This window comes from Amblyomma americanum, chromosome 5, assembly GCF_052857255.1.
Source record: "Amblyomma americanum isolate KBUSLIRL-KWMA chromosome 5, ASM5285725v1, whole genome shotgun sequence".
Lineage (NCBI taxonomy): Eukaryota > Metazoa > Arthropoda > Arachnida > Ixodida > Ixodidae > Amblyomma > Amblyomma americanum.
Window position 1 is genome coordinate 27,635,133 of NC_135501.1, and position 17,855 is coordinate 27,652,987.

Here is a 17,855-nt window from a genome sequence, read left to right on the forward strand (position 1 = left end):
GGAACCAACTGATCTTTTGTAAAAAGAATCAATAAGCTTATTAGGATAATCACTGCACGTGTGCCAAAAGCAGCGTTATACCCGCAGTCACCAAACTTTGCATTTTTAAAGGAGTTTCTTGAGCTCCTCAAAAAGTGGGGAAATCGTGCAAAGGCCACAATCGTCGGGTTTTTTAGCAACAGCACAGCAAAGGGTCTCGGTGTTTCAATTCAGAGCACACTTAGTTTAGTTCCATATCTCAGCACTCTTGGTTTTAAGTTTATGATGACTGCAAACTTGAGCCAAGACAGACTTGAACGCGTATTTAGCATTGTTCGGCAATCATGAGGATCTATGACCATCGGAATGCCAATTAGGTTTTGGTTACTGCTAATGCACTCACATTCTACAATCTTGCGAAACCACAACCACCGGGAAACTGTGCACCAGAAGTTGTCACTTCCTTAGTTTAGGTGCCTAAGGAACAGCCGTGCAGCGACAATATGCTGGCTGTACTAGACAGCCCAATTGATAAAAGAGCGCTCAATGATGCACAAACTGCATTGGTCTCTTGTTCTCCACGTGCAAGTATTACCTCTGACCACATGCCTGTGTGAGAGGAAAAAGCCACGAGATGTTCATTTATTATATCTCGTGCTGCATCGCTCGAAAGGCACTGAAAAGGATCCACTGCATAGACTGTGCGTCAGCCTTGACGACTGAAAAAAGCAGTGGCTACAGAAAATGATCGGGCTGCAGCTTTCACTGCAAAATTTGATAATGGTGGCTTACTGTACCCGTCTGGCCCCTTGAAGAACATTATCACCGTCCTTAAAGAGAGCTTCACCACTTATCTTAGTCTGAATAAGTTGCACGAGAGGAGCAGTGTTGACCGCTGATTTTTTAACACATGTACATTTTTCGTCTGTGGCCCGTGTGAAACATGAACGTGAAATTGTTAATGGCGTAATCAAATTCTATATTCTGCTTCCCCTGCGCTTCTACAAGAAGTCAATCAATGTTGAGAGTGCTGCCAAGAAAGAGCAGCCGAAGCTGTTAAAGATGAGAAGATGCCAGTAGGTGGTGTAAACAAAAATGTGGGCAGCCTGCGTGCAATGTGATGGAAATAAATGTGTTTAACAACGATTTTTATTTTTTGCTATGCATTACTGATCCTTACGTATCTTTTCCCTGACAGTACATGTGACCTACATAGCACGTGCTAATAAATTTCACCAAGCACGGGATTCGAAGGAACTACTTGGAATGCATGCTTGTGTTCATTACTTCTGTAACCCGGTTGCCTAAGCACTAAGGAAAGCATTCCTGCAGTTTACCTAAAGCACGTGATTTACAGGACTCAGGCTCTCATCTTACATTTTTTAATTGTGCGTGCATCTAGAAGTCTCCAGTGCTCAGTATTTCTTCTAACTTCAGAGTCCGTAGAAGTTGAGATCGGATCAATAGCATGAATGAAAACGCCGCTGTCAATAGCGCTCTGTTGCGCACACACACGGTCATGGGGTTTAGAATCGTGGGTAATGTTCTTGATGCAAGGATATCTTTATTTACATTCCTCAGAAGACGGTATTATAATACCGCATGGCCGCAGTATTCAGAAAGGAGAATAGGCGTAGAAATAATCAGCTCCGTTTCGCCTTCGACTCCGGACTACGCGCACAAAATTTGTTTGCAAAAAGAGAACCGAAAAAATAATAAATCGTTCGCGTCGCTACGCCGAAGACTGAAGTACGCATTGAGCAACCACGGCTAAGCTAAAATCAAAGAAAAAATCAGCGCAATCTCATGCCCAAGGCACCTGAAAACGAGCAGAGAATTCGTTTCAAGGGGCGAAACGCGCGCGCCTACCGCAGACGCCGTGGCTCGCAAGGCACACCGGTTGCTTGCAGCGCCACCACGGCGGTCATTCAGCAGCAGCCGGCGGACGCCAGACTAACAAGTATTTCTGGGGGCGCTAACAAAAGGCCACATCTCCTGGGAGACAGGGACTGAACTGCGGTCCCTAGAAATACTTGCTAGTCTGCTACTCGCGCGGAGCTCCCTGCGGAACCGGTTCGCTTCGCCTCGGATAAATGCGCAGGGGGCACTGCACACATACATAACGTGCCTACCGTCGCTGCGGAAGTGTTGCGCGCTGCTTCTTGGCTGCGAGCACAGAATAGTGTTTTTTTAGATGAGAAAGCTTGACTACTCCAGCCAGCGAGCCATTTCGGCTCCTCGCGCACTTGAGCCGCATGCGCGGGCCTACGAACGACCTTGAGCCGCCGTCGCATAGCAACGCCGCAGCCGCGCTCCAACGTATGGCGCTGCCGCCGACGCCGCTGCCTTAAATTTACTGCATATCGTCGCCGCTTGCTCCACCAGATATGCTCCGCTGGGGTAGAGGAAGAGGAGGTGTCGCCTCACGGGGTGGTGCATATATATATATATATATATATATATATATATATATATATATATATATATATATATATATATATATATATATATATATATACATATATATATATATATATATATATATACATCGAAGTGTACGCTTCATTTAAAGAAACATTTTTATTTTACTCGACGTTTCGATCGGAGTATTGATAAGCTGTTGACGTTCTTTCCTGACATTTTCCGACAATTTGAAATCTTTGTACACAGCTAGCCCAGCCCTCCTCCCCTACAAACAAGTATTCCCGGCGAGGTCGGTTCAACGACCCGCCCAGGGAGAGGGGTGCACCGTTCAGTGAAACGCAGACCCCGTGAGTAAGTTCTTACACATGTGCTCGTTAACGTAGCCCACTCCTTCCTTAACGTTCTAGCCCTCGGCTCACCGGAAATTAGTGAGACCCCCCAAAAGGCGCCTGGTTTGGCCTGTTCGTCGCTGCCAGTGTCATTTGGGCAGCGGCTCCTCTATGGCCACGCATCTGCAGCGGCGCCCTTTGTTTTTGTGCACTTTGTGTGTTTTGTTTGCATGTTTTGCTTTCGTACGCCTGTGGTTGCCGTGCTGCCCATGTCCCTCGCACCGTCTTCCTCTCCCTTTCTATCGTTTCGCCAACCCCACCCTTCCTTACTATACTAGTTTTGCGCCTTTTTTTCTTTTATTTCTATTTTTTTGCTTCCTCCCCCAATATTGTCCCTGTCTGCTCCCCAAACCTCCATCTTTATTTTTTATTTTGTTTCATTTTTTGAACTGTTGTTGCTATTTGCTTGTTACACTCCTTTCTCCCTCCTCTTGAGCTCACAAACTTAAAACGTCCATCTGACGCGAGACCACTACAGTCCGGAAGAAGACCGCACCGCGGTCGAAACGTTGATAAATAAAAGTGTCTTTGTAGAAGTGCCCACTTCTCTTAAATCTTTATTCTGCGGAGCCAACGCAACCTACGTTCGTAATATATATATATATATATATATATATATATATATATATATATATATATATATATATATATATATATATATATATATATATATATATATAGATATACTTATGAAGGGATCCAACAGCCACCGATACCAAGGTGCTTACGGTGATGTTTTAATTTCTTTAATGTGTAGTGCAGATCAGTGGGATAATATACATCGATTAATTTGTCGCTTAAAGAAAATTACTTATAAAGCAGCAGAAAAACAACCATGCCGCCCGTGGGATCCGAACCCACGACCTCCGAATATCCCGTCCGGTGCTCTACCAACTGAGCTACGGCGACGGCTGTCCAATCTGCTGCTGTCGTGGGTATTTATGCTTATTGGGTGTAAGCGAACCTTGAGAGCGTTCACCAGCGCCACCCTCGTCCATAGCGGTGGACGTAGCACGTCCTGTATTACCGCGTGTGTGACGTGGAACGTCATTTAACGGCGAGGACGGAAACTGTGCGAGAGCCCTCTTGTGCTACCTATGGCATCAAGAGTGCAAGAACTGAGACCCTCGTTAAGCTATTAGCAGACAAAATTCAGGAAATGAGGAGCTCGTTTGATAAACTTATAAAGGAAGCCAAGAGTCACCGAAACCAAGGTGCATAGGGGAATCAAAGAAAAAAAATCAGTGCAATAGCATGCTCAAGGCATCTGAAAACGCGCAGTGAAATCGTTTCGCGGGGCGAAAGAAGCGCGTCTACAGCAGGCGCCATTGCTGGCAAGGCACGCCGGTTGCTCGCAGCGCCACCGACCGCGGCGATCATTCAGCAGCAGCCCCGCCGCAGCCGGTGGACGCCAGACTAGCAAGCATTCCTAGGGACCCTAACTAAACGTACCGGTCGATCGAACGGTCCCCTCCTCGATCGGTGGCGGCCGCCGTAATAAAACTGGAGGCTGCGTCGTCGCGCGCACTCTCGAAGGCGAGACGTGTACGCAGCCGCCGTCATTTAGAGGGATTACATCGCCCGTGTTAATACAGGGTATTCACATCGAGGCGATGACAAGGGACCCAAGTTGGGCTTTACCGCACGATGCGGATTTATGGTTGCTTGATGGCGAAACCTTTCTCTGATCCGTCAAGGCAATGGTTTGGTCCAAGACCTTTTTCTCAAGCATGGTACCCTAGAAGAGCCGAGCACCAGGCCGGGGGAAAACGTATATCTCTTAAACAACCGGTGGTTAACCACTGGCACTGAGGAGCGAACCCGGCACCTCCCAAATGCAAGGCGGATGTTCTACCACAAGGCCACGCTTCGGTTATTAAAAAAGGCCTCAAATCGTCTTCTACCGCACGAGGCAGGTTTTAGGGTTGCTTGAAGGCGGAACTTATCTCTGATCCATCAAGGCAACGGCTTGGTCTAAGACCCTTTTCCCAAGCATCTCATCCCAACAGAGCTGAGCACCAGGCAGAAGAAAACTTGAAAAATTGGTAAATTGGTTTTTGGGGAAAGCAAATGGCGCAATATCTGTCTCACATATCGGCGGACACCTGAACCGCGCCGCAAGGAAAATATTAAGGAGGGAGTGAAAGAAGAAAGGAAGAAAGTAGTTGAGGGCTCCGGATTAATTTCGACCATCCCGGTGTCTTTAACGTGCCCTGACATCGCACAGCACACGGGCGCCTTATCGTTTCGCCTCCATCTAAACGCAGCCCCGTGGTCGGGTGGGAACCCGGGAACTCCGCACCAGTAGCCGAGCATCCTAACCACTTAGCCGCCGCGGCGGGTCGGGAAAACTTTTACCCATTAGGGGACCGGTGGGCACGCGGCAGCACTGGGGATCGAACCCTGTGCCTCCTGAATGCGAGCCGGGTGCGAATGCGAGGCGGCCGGTACGTTCAGTCCCTGTATCCCTGGGAGATGTGGCCTTCGGCGGCATGCATGCGGTGCAGCCAGGTGCAGTCCGCTGCCGTCTTTCTTTTTTTGGATGTTCCCCCTCTAGGTTTCTTTCCTCTCTTATGTCCCTACCTTTCGGAGATCTATTCTGCTTCCCCTTTCGTCCTAAAAAGTCGTACAAATTTTGTAGTCGGCACTGCGAAGAGTCTTGTGCTTTCTCTACATCAAAGCCAGCACAGCAACGAAGCGATCACGAGATGTGCGCATATGTCTCGACCTTACAAACCAAAACAAAGTTGTCAGACGAGAACGACATGTTCTGTCAGCCATGGCCGAAGTGATAGGAAGCATAGGTGATGCAACATTGTTCTTGCAACAGACGCCAGATTTAACTTCCATCAGTGCAAAAATGAGCGCAAGTTTCGCTCATTTTTGATCATGGTCTTAACAAGGAGACACATGATAACGGCTGAAGCAGCAGACGTGGGGAAAGAGGAGCTGTGGCCTATATGCTTACTCTTCCCTAGAGAAGTAAGAAAAGCACTTCCGGATTTAAGAGTAGTCTCTAGCTGTAATATAGCAGGAAGGAATGTTCGAAAAATACGTGCGAGGACTGACGTTCAATTTCTAAACGGATGACTAACCTCCGGTGCCACTATTGGGCCGGCGTTCACTATCACTGTTATGGACGGGACGCACTCCAGCCAAATTAGGTTAAGGCACAAATTCCATGGACCGGGATTACCACGATGGCGGCTACTGCAGCGGCAGTTTCGATGGCCGCAGGTGGCCGACTACCGCACAAAATAGAATGCCCAGGTGGGAATTTTTTTCATGCTTGGCTGGGTGGTGTTATGCCTGGCCTGCCTTGCAGTCCAAATGAATAAAGACGCGGACTCCCCGATCCGGATTTCCAGAAAACCAAAGGGAAGGCTATTGAGCCTTCTGGAAGGAACTCGGCTGCAAGAATGTCGTTAGCAGCGACGACAATGGAGTCCCCACTTCGTCGAGCATGCCATCGGGTCGACGGACCAAGCGTTGTCCTCATTAATCACGCTAGGGTTGAAAATGGACTTAGAGCTTCGCCTTCGACAGAGATTCCGCGTTCCGGTCATCAGACAAGGGCAACGTCTTTCAACCCCTGCGAAAAAACAGCCTGACATTCCTGTGCCACATGGGCCCGCATTCCTGTGTCACGCAGGCGCCTTCCTGGGCCACACGGGCGCAGTCTGGACCCACGTGCGTGTCCACGTGGAAACAGTGTGACGACAACATGACCGTGTCCTGTTTCCTTTCCATCGACCGAACTGCGAGAGATCATCAGGACCACCCTGCCGCAGGAGGTCCCACCAGTGTCGTCGTCTGCATATTTGATTAGAAATCATTCTTCGAACTATATTTCCCAGCCAGGGATCTGGGGAATACGAAGGGTTTTTAACGAGCTGCTGGTTTGGTAGCAGAGATCCCCCTCTTGAGATATACCCTTTGGTGGGAGAGACTCCCTACCGCTAAGAAGCTCTCTGTACTGAGATGCACTCTCATTTGCTCTGACCGGTACAGTATGTAAATAGTTTTTGTATAAAATTTTCCTTGCCGTTCAATTCTAAACCACGTGTCCGAAGCTGATCGTCCGTTCTCCGGCCCGACCAGGCTACCCGATCCCAACAGTGGCAATGACCTTTCCCTTTGACTGGTTCCCGGAAAAAGACGCCAAGGGAGCAACCGACAAAGAAGAGACGACTGGGGATTAAAAGGAGGGCAGGTCAAGTAAATAAGAGTAACCCACAGGAGCCCGCTCGACCGTAGAGAGGTCTCCTCAGTTGAGGCCTGCGGAGATGCAAGGGCCACAGGTGTTTTCGATGTACACGTGCGGCTTGCAATACTATTGCACCTCCGTAAAAAGAGCACCAGACTTAAAATTCCTCCTCACCCGTTCTCACGGGTGGACTCTGCAACGAGTGACTCAATTTTCTACGCGCTGTGCAGCTTTTCCCATCTTGGACAAATGTCCCACGTGTTGGATTGGCCACTGCCTGGTGAAGGGGCGGAACCTTAGGAGATTTAAGGAGCGTGCTAAGTGAGAAAGGACGCTTTGTGCCCTGGCTCATCTAGTCGCTCGACGCATGAACTCTTAATTTTTTACTGTTTGCTTTCGCCTTCATACGCAAATAGGTTTCTTCAAAGTACCGTACTAAGTCCGCTTGTTTTTGTTTCCCCAAAGTTAATGCTTCCATTCTTCCTCGTGCCATCTCCGGCCCAACAACGCTACTCTGCGTCACGACAACTGGTTTCCAGAGGTGGAATGCTGCTACCCAAATCGTCACAACACCCTGCCGCCAAGAAATCAGCGCAGCCCTTCAGGATGGGACTATTGAGGTCCCCCTTACAGCATTATTAATGAACGAGGCAAAAGTATTGCAATATGTGTCAAATTGTCACGGTGTCCCACGCTAGAAGACTCATTTTCACGACGACTGCCGTCGAAGAGTGAGGTCTTGGCCTTTGATGTGGGTGACGTGCAATATCCGCCATCTTCGGACGGTATGTTATTAAAGTTTAGTCAACAAAATAAAACGATCATTAGTGCCGGAGTTGTTCAAGACACTTGAGCATGTTTTGTTCAAAAGCAATTACTGCCTGCTCATTTCAGCCCATATTGGTCTCAGAGGGTTCATTGACTATGTAACTAACTGATGTTGATGGAAAACTTAAAAGTCATCCGAAGAAACCTTCAAAGAAAGGCGCATCAGCGCATCCATGCAATCCACCAGGACAGGCACGTACCTCAAACCACCTCTACTCCAGAATCAGCAGAGGAGGCTACAATAGGTGCTGCGATTGCTCACAACGAAGCTCTGTGCGTTTCTACCGACTCAAAAACTGCAATACTGAAGTTCGCTGGAAAAAGGATACACGAAACCGGCTACCGCATGTTACAGTCAATTTCTCCTGGATCATCCCACCAAGTCGAGCTGCTCTGGGTGCCTGCGCACACGGAAAATCCTGGTAACGAGGCCGCTAGTGTCCACGCCCGGGGACTCATAAACCGTGCGGTTGCAGACTCGGGCCAAGGCGACTCAAGACAGCGCATGCACACATTCAGCGAGCTGACGCAGACCTATCTAGTCTAGCACCAGCTCTACCCTCCAACCCACTTATCCCTTACCATCCACCACCAAATCTTGTACTGCCATAAGACCCGAACACTCCCCACCCTCTACCTACTATCCCGCATGCACACGAGTGCTTTCCCCCATCCTGTTCCTTCTGCTTCCACTTTACTGCTATCCTAACACATATACTCATGGAGTGCTGGACTCATCCTCCCCCGCCGGACTTGGAGCTCTCCACCTGGGAGGAATGGGGACCTTCCTGTGCGCGACAGACCCACACCGGCAGAAGACCGCCACAACGCGAGCATCAAATATGCTGCAGCGACATGGACTGTCAGGCATCTAGTGCAGTGAGGCTGTGCCTGGCCCCGGCTAGCAGCCCACTAAAGTGGACAATAGTTTTCTCTCTCTTCGTGCATAGGCTATATTCGTGTCACGAATAGCTTACCCAAGCCTCCGCTTCTCTATGAGAAACTAGTTTGTGCGAACTAAGCGCCGGTGCACACCATGTCCCGGAACTGCCCTTACAAATTTTGCCACGGAAAACATGAATTAGGAAGCGTTTTCCTACCACAAGTGACGGCTGGGTTTAGTGCAACATGCGGGTATTACCGTTAATTAATTCATGAAGTGGTAATCGTTCCTGCTTGCAATGCGCAGCCATCAGCAGTCTTCAAAATGAACCAAACGGAATCCTCGGCGAGTACGGTTAACATAAGTAGGGCTTGTCGAAGTATTTTGTGCTTTTACGGTGTCGCCGAGACTCCTACGAGAAATGTGCAGACTGGTAACGGCACCAGATTACGGAGTTCTCAGTTAAACCTTGTTCTTTTCTTTCACATTTCAGTGCACAAGTGGCACAGGTTCATGCAGGCCAAACCCCAGCTTTTTACGTAAATGGCACCCAGCAAGCGCGAAACTGACTTTAGACCTATAGCAAGCGCCAAACACTGAGCTCAGTTCATTTCGAGTCTAGCGCCTTCGGATGTTTCAGGTCTAAAATGAACTACGTGTGTAGCTGCACCACACAACCATAAAGCCCACGAAACTTCAGTTACAACTGCAGTGGTGAAAACGTAACTGAACAACCAAACAAATCTATACTGTCACTAGACGTCAACCTACAGCGCTGTCTCCCCTGCATGTCTCGAGCGTCAATAGTGGATGAAAAGAAACTCACCAGCTTTCCATCTAATGCACAATAAGAAACTTTACGGCCAGCTCCACTGGCTAAATATAAAACGACAGCCGTTGGTGACAAATGTATGCGACAGATGCCGGCAGCTGTCTCCTCGTGGAACCAGATCGCGCCTGCGTCTCGCAGCTGCGTTTGTTTTTAACCAGTAGCAGAAGAATTTTCGCCACTTCTGGAGTGTGTCACATCTTCTGAAGAAGTCGCGCCGCGCAGAAATTTCCGCCCCGATTCTCCGATTGTTGTAAACCGGAACCCGCTTCCGACGCGTACGCAAGCGCCCATGCGATGGAGCCGATATCTAGCACGGACAGATATCGGCGCTTCGCTGAGGTTGCTGGCGCCTTCTGCAGCGCGCATGCGCTGACCTGTTCTGCCGTACGCCAGGAGCGCCGTCGCTAGGCTCGTACGGCCAGGAAGAACGAATGGAGTTGGCACTCTACGCCCTGAGAAAGCAACGCTTATCCATTGTGCCGCTGAAGCAGCAGGACAAAGATTTCTGGCCACAATACCTCAACCGCCGAACATAAAAAAAAACGGCGCGGGAGAGACACACTATGCTGGATGTCTGTCTGAGAAATCATTGGCTCATATCTGCGTACGCTAACACACACAAGCAAAACACAAGAAAAAAACGGACACCTGTTTCTTGCAGCGTGTGGTAGCGTAGCACTCCAGTTTTGCGCCCGAAAGGTCGGGACCGCGTAGCCGCACACTGGCAAAGCTCTTAAGGAGTGCGGCTGCTGAAACCACTCTCGTTCTCGGCCACATGTAAAAACACTGTCGCACGGGAGATTTCTGTCCTAACTGCCTGGTGGCGATTAAGCTATCGAGCATGTCGAACTTGCAACTCTCTAAACGTTCAGAATGGATCCTTTTCAACCAGCTGGCCTGCTAACCAGTGAGTTTGTAAAGCAAAAGTAGCTCAATCCCAAAGTTGTTTGCTCCAAAAGTAAAAAAAAAATCTTTTTGATCGCGACACGGGCACGTATTTTTTCGAATGGACAATTTTCCATTAGCGCACCGCTCTGACGACCGCCTTGCAGAAGTGCTATTGTTGGGCCACGGCTGGACACGAGTAGCGGCGGTACCGACAAACACAATTCGACTTGTGCTCCCTGCCGCTGCTAGAAGCGCGAAGCTCACGCCTGCTTGCCTGTATATGGCGACGAAACTCTCTATATAAACTTATCTAGGGGCAATAGTAGTGATGGTTACTGCGCGCCTGGATCCATTCCTTCGCGCCCACGGACGCGAGAGGCAGCGTACGCTGCAGAGTTTGCTTTGTTGCAAGATTCGCGAAAGCGCATGTATTTTTGTGCTAAATCATCTGCATCTCTTGCTTCACCTCCGTCGCAGCCCGGGCATACGCCATTCCCGCTTTGTACAGCATATCTAGGCTGTAGACACAACTACTGTCAGTCCTCGGCATGTACATCTGGACATATAATCCACCGAAGTTCCAAGAATTTTTCTAGGAAATGGCTTCATTGCTGCTTGCAAAGCTTTTTGTCGTAGTCAGAAACTTTTCGAATGCAAAAAGGGGACTGCGCAACCTTCGAAATTCCGACTGGTACAATCCGCGAATGCGACTGCGCATACTACCATGGCGGTTGTGGCCAGCCTATACAGCACATGGCGTCACTTCGAAAACATGGTAGTATCCTTTATTAAACACTCTACGTTGTCTCATTATAGTAGTACCACCTGATAAATCTTCAAGAAGAAAGGCACTGTAATCGTGGGCTACCCACCAAAGATTCCAACGAGCATGAGTGGTCTCTGAGGTCGCATGATTTGGAAGCGCAAGAAAGCATACCTTGTTTTGGCTCTCACTTGACATGCACCAAAAAGTTGGGATCCAGTTGCGAGAGGCCTAACCGGGCGTCGTAGCAAGGGAGCTGAAAGCACTCGCACGGGCCAGACACGTGACGAAAGAACTGAGTTGTCCAGCGGCACTTGTGGCAAGCCTCAACCGTTCACAGCTTTTCTGTTTCCCGGACAGCAGACACGAGTACTTAGCTACACACTTCAAGACTTTTGGAAAACGACTGCTGTTTCGCTCTAGGCCGGGGAAACAGTTTTTTCAGGGGAGGAACGAATCAGGAACCGCCTTGCTTCTGCTGAGGGTTGATTGGCTCCTGTCGAGATGACTCTCTCACATAGCGCACGTCACTGTTCAAGTGTACGACAAGAATCGCGCGAGGGTGAATTGTCTCCTATTGTAGGTTGTGGAGAAGGCCAGGTGGTACCACCTTGAGCATGGCCTGCTTTGTTATCCGTCTCAGGGGGTATTGCGTAGCCACATCAGGGAAAGGAGGAGAGCTTCCCCCAAACTTGTTTCCAGTTGGGGAAGCTCCTCGCTTGCGTATTCAACCAACTGTGACTGCTTGCCTTGCTTCGCACTCTTCTTTGACTACAGCGAAGCCTACTTTCCGAGAATTTAGGATGTAGGGAGCCACCTTGAAAGCTAAGGCGCCTCGATGCGCGCGACCCCTCCGCTGCGCCATGTTTGTGCCCACTCTCGCCTGCGTCAGTTTCATGTTCGGCGACACGTGCGGCAGCCTGTTTGCCATCGACTGCAATTTTTCTTGGCCGCAAGACGGGGTCTGGTCCGCTCCGCTGCAGACCTCAGCTGAGCCTGCGGGTCCAGTGGACGAAGTTCCGGCCACCCAAGAGAAACAGCAAGAAAATTATGTGGAAGAGGACATGGACGCCACGTGCGCCCGGCCGAAGAATAAACGAAGCACCCGCGGGAAAAAGGAGAGGACCAGCCGCTCAGCAGCAGCTACTAGCAATTCTTCAGAAGGGGAGGGGGGGGGGGCTAAGAAAGCGCGCCTTCCTTAAGAATCCGCAACTCCTTTCTAGTTCTGGGGAAAGCGAGTCTGAGAATGACGAGGACACTCCCAAACCCAAGCCCTGTCAGTACTGTGGGGGGAAGACATGTTACTGTGAGGTGCTCTCAGACAATACTTATGAGTCAACACCCGACTCCACTCTCGGCTCGCCTGCCGCGGATATGGAAGGAATCCACTTCAAGTCTGCTGAATAATAGAACCCCCCCGCGCTTCTTCCGCTCGCGCTACACCAGCATGGCCTTCTGCCTTGTAATAGGCAGACTAACTCCTGATGCCTCACAAGGGCAGCTAAGCAAGCGGCGGTCGTGCACGAGGCGTGAAGCAAGCGCATCGACGTGTTAGCCTTGCAAGAGACATATGTCCATAGGCAGGAGCAAATTGTTACTTTTCACCCGTCGTTCGGGACGAAATCGTACTAGATTATTGGCAAGAGGGGTCCGGGGGGTGTCGTGCTAATTTTCCTTCGCAACATCGGAATTAAGTTGCTGCATCTTGATCGGGACATTGAAGGCCGTATCATTTCCGCGGATTTAAACAACGACATGCGAGGGCTACCCATTTACGCACCTTGCCGCCACGGCCAACAACAAAAGTTCTTCGAGTGGTTTGATGATAAGCTGGGGGCCCTGCGCGTGTCATTCTCCTTGGCGATTTTAATTGTGTGTTGTATCCAGACGATAGGCGATCCCATCGCGGCACAACGCTGCGTCTTTATCGCGAGCAAACTAGCACACGGCCATTGCGTGCTCTCGTAGACGAGTTGGATCTGACGGACTGCTGGCGCGCGCTGCTGCCAGGTCGTGCGGGAATGACCTGGGCGGGCCGCGGTAGCGAGAGCAGGATCGGCAGGGTGTATGTCTTGCCGAGCCTCTCGAGCAGCCTTCAGTCCGCATGGGTTTTTCTAACCGCCTTAAGCGACCACAGGTTGCTTATCATCGATCTGTGCGCCCCAGACATTGGACCGTGCGACAAGGGGTGCTGGAGACTGAATTTCAGGCTCCACGACGACGACAGCGTAGCCCAAAATGTCGCACGTGTGATAAAACAGCACGTAACGCCATCCATGACAGCGCAATCTTGGGATGAGATAAAGCAACGCGTCAAGGAAACTGTTAAAGAATGGGGGAAAAAGCTACCGCGGGAAGAGCGAGAGGAGAGCAGAACAGTGTCCGATAGCATTATCGCGCCATCCGCCCCCATCTCGCAGGGACCGGGCATGGCTCCAACCTTGACGGCGCTGCGCACAGAATTGCCTCCCCTGCTCAACAGCCGCTGGGACCGACGACGCGCAACTGCTCGCGCCGAGCGATGGGAGGGCGACCCTTCGTTTGCCAAGCATTTTTTGCGCCGCTGACTCGCTACGAAGAGCGACACGCTCACCGCGATAGAGGACCCTGTCACAGGCGCATTAACAACCAGCGCAGACGGGGTGCTTAATTCCGCGCGGAACTTTTACGAGGATTTATACACAGCCGCGCCTTGTGCTTCGGATGAGTTCCCTCTGGAATGTCCGCGCGACGAGACCGAAGTAGACGCGACTTGGATTTCCGAGGACGAGCTTTACGCGGCGCTGCTATTAATGAAGCTTAACCGCAGCACGGGTACTGACGGACTTCCGCCAGCCTTCTATAAGATATTCTGGCCTCTCCTGAAGCGCCCTTTTACGAACCTCCTCAACAAGCTTTTGGAGCAAGGCGAGCTGACTGAGAGCATGAATGAAGGGCTCATCACCTTGTTGTGCAGGGATAGCAGCAAGTCTGCCGACTTGAAAGCATGGCAGCCTATAACGCTGTTCAACAGTGATTATAAGCTGCTAGCCAATATCCTCTCTTTGCTGCTAACGCCAGCTCTCTGTACCATCATCGGGCAGCAGCAAGCTTGCTCTGTCCCAGGGCGTTCGGTATAGCTGCACGGACTGGCGTTAAAAGGCTTGTTGACGTGGTTGAGGTCTCATGATCTGAGAGGCCTATTGTTCTCCCTCGATCAGGAGAAAGCGTTCGATCGCCTCAACCATAGCTAGAATCAAGCAGCTAGAACACGCAGGCATAGGTGGCTTCATAAACATGGTGCAGATTCCTTTTGCAGCACCGCGCGCGGCAGTGATCGTCCAGGGACGCATCACTAGGTGGTTTCCGGTTGCACGAGGTGTCAGACAAGGCTGCCCGCTCTCGCCGCTTTTGTATGCCAGCCATCGAACCTCTGCTCCAGCGTCTGGCAGCCGACACGCGGGTTAAACTTCCTCTACTACCGGTGGGCCGCCCCTGCTGTAGTATGTATGTTCGGATACGCAGACGATATCACCATCGTCGTCCCGAACGCAGCATCAGTAGCGCACGCACTAGAGATAACAGAGCAATATTGCGCGGCAAGCGGGGCGCGGCTTAGCAAGCGCAAAAGCGCAGTCATGCCGCTACGCGATGATCGACCGCCAAACATAGCTGAGGAACCTGCGGTTCGCGAGACGCCGATGCTAGGCTTTTCTTTAACGGTGAGGGGCCTTCGGCGCGTAACTGGGACCACCTGGTAGAAAACCTAGGTTTGGTTTGGTTTATGGGTGTTTAACGTCCCAAAGCGACTCTGGCTATGAGAGACGCCGTAGTGAAGGGCTTCGGAAATTTCGACCACCTTGGGTTCTTTAACGTGCACTGACCTCGCACAGTACACGGGCGTCTAGAATTTCGCCTCCATCGAAATTCGACTGCCGCGGTCGGGATCGAACCCGCGTCTTTCGGGCCAGCAGCCGAGCGCCATAACCACTCAGCCACCGCGGCGGCTCGGTAGAAACACTAGAGACGAAAACGGCGGATCTTGGTCCACTGCGGTGCCCGATCAGAGCGCAAGCTACAATTATTCAGACCCTCCTGATCGCCATAATAAGCTTCAGTGCCAGCATCCTTGAGATTCCCGCAGGAGTGAAAAGGAGAGCACAGAAGTTTCTTTGGCAAGGAGCACCCGAGAAGATCAGGCTTGCGGTCGTCGAACAACCCAGACTGAAGGGAGGACTTGGGACTCCTGACCTACAGATGCTCTATAGCCAGAGCGCTGCTTGTGCAAGGAACGCTCCGCGCGGTCGAGTGTGACATGCCGCTAACAAGAACACTGTCGTCGTTCTTTCTATCAACGCGGCTAAGTGCACTCACGCAGCCGCCGTACACCGCTCCCCGCGCGAGGGCACCGCTCGCATTTCACAGCGCCGCGGCTGCCGACATGAACCTGATAACAGCAACATTAACTGAGCCCCCACGCGAGGTTGCCCTCAAGACGATGTTGTGCCTCCTCACCCCTGCGCCTCCCATCCATCTCCATCAGGAGCCGATGACGGCCGAGAGACCAACGGGGAAGTACCTGACAGCGCATTTCCTGGACGCTTCATTCATGTGGCGCTTCGCGCAGGGAATCCTGCCGATTATACGCCGCACCTTCGTTTCGAGAACCTCCGGACTCGTGGGTGCGTGCCCCTACTGTAGAACAGCGGAAACATCGACGCATATTTTCCAGGACTGCGTGACACCAGCAGCGCTTCTCGAGCGTCTCCGCGAACTGTTCGGCCTCCCGGCAATCCCGTTTCAAACCATCCGGTACTTTAACCCGATGCCCGGCGAGGCATGAAACCAGTTCGCGTTGGCGCTCGTGGAGATCAGCTAACAAGTTTGGGTGGCCCGATGCCACGCAGCCTACAGCGGACGCATCCCCAACCTGATGGAAGTGAAGAATAAGATCTGGAAGGAGCTTTGGTTTCACTACCAGCCGGAGAGAAGGCATCTGAGACGCAAGAAGTTCTGCGAAGAATGGCGACGGCCGATGGTTATCTTCGAAGAATGCGGAGCAAGGACGAGCATAAGGTACTAGGAGACCTGCTCGCATCGGGATTCGATCCGCCGCTGTGAAATAGGCGCAGCGCAAGTGCACCGTCTCTGCCTTGTGATGGCGATGCCCTCGACTGCTAGAACCCCTAAGCAGGGAAACCGCCTGGAACCCCAAAACAAAACCGCCCTCACCCATGTGGTGCGGGGGACCTTGCCTGAGGTTGCGCTTGGCTGATGATGGTTGGCTGAGATCTGTATTCTCAATAGGGGACGGCCCCTATAGCGCTGTCTCCCCTCCCATCTGACAAGGCAAGGTACCCAGGAGCTGCGTGCACGAATCTCTCCCGAAAAGGCTGGAAAATTGTTTACATTTTCGACCCATTCGAAAAAGTGGCTCCTGTGCGCTCTAAGGGTGAAACGTGACAAGTGACAGGCGGTCAAGTCTTCACGCCTATGCAGAGTTTCATTTCTTTGCTACGTGAAATTGTTACTTGTACTGCTTTAAATAATACTCAACGTGTGTGCCAAAAACAGCGTAACAGTTTCTGAAGGCATTTCTATTTCACGCATGATGCTGGGTACTATCGTTTATGCGAACAGAAACTGCGAAAGCGTGAATTCCAGGATCTAAACTTCATGACGCGGAGTTGCGGTCATGAATGGCATATTTAGTCTAAAGAGACTAAGTTGCCAGAAATAATGGGCCTTGATCTGAACAGAACACACGAAACACATGCGTGGGGTGCAGTGGCGGCCGGGCGTGTACGCTCCAGCCCTCTGCCGCTCGTCAACTGTTTGCCTAAAGCTGCAAATGTCTCGTGACTGATTTAAAATGAACATCAAAGCGAACCCACCAGGGATCGTTGCTCCGTAGGTGTTTCCGAGGTTCTGAAGAAAATAGGTAAAGGCTGCGCGCCAAATTATTCTAGTTTAATATTCCATTGGTTGAGTACCGATATAATGGCATCCAAATATTTCGAGCTGTTGATTTTTACTTCCTTTGTTGTGATTAGTAGTTATAATACTTGACCAGTGATTTTTTTAGTGCATTTGCAAAATTCCGAAAGCCAACCTTGCTGTGCACCAAAGTCCCACAGCATGATGGAGTCAACGTAAAGTGGCACCATAATTTTCATAGTGTGCCTAAAGCTTGTGTTTAGTTTATATAACGTTTTTTTAGAACTATTTGGATATTTTTCGCACAATGTTGAAATAAACTGACGGAGTGATGTTGCAAAGTTTAATCACGGGCGCAACCTGCACACATTTCATATTGTGTAAATAGTTTGTGTGTATTACCTCTCCCCTATCTTATCTTCCTGTCCCCTCAACTCTTTCATTCCATTTCCCCATTCTGCCGGCTATACTTTATATCCGCTGCCCCAGCTGAGGGGCTTCAGTACCGATGGCAGACACCGGGGGAAGCAAAAATCTTATACTTCCTTTTAGTATTATTTTAATAAACCAGTACAACAACAGTAAACGCGACCGGAACTTTTTGGCAAAGTTCAATATTCAAGAATTGTTTGTTTGATTGGGAGTTTAACGCCTGTGCCTACGCAAACATTTTTTCGCAGGTTAAGAAAATGGTGTTCAACGCCGTCCCGCTGCATGACTCAGTACAATGATATCGGAGTGCAAGA

At 50.5% G+C, this 17,855-nt stretch overlaps 1 non-coding gene across 1 annotated transcript; it reads right to left on the reverse strand.

Moving 5' to 3' along the window:
* Positions 1 to 3,628: 3,628 nt before the first annotated feature.
* Positions 3,629 to 3,701, reverse strand: TRNAS-GGA (transfer RNA serine (anticodon GGA)). The gene has a single exon. It is a non-coding gene; the product is annotated as a tRNA-Ser (tRNA).
* Between the last annotated feature and the right edge of the window lie 14,154 nt (positions 3,702 to 17,855).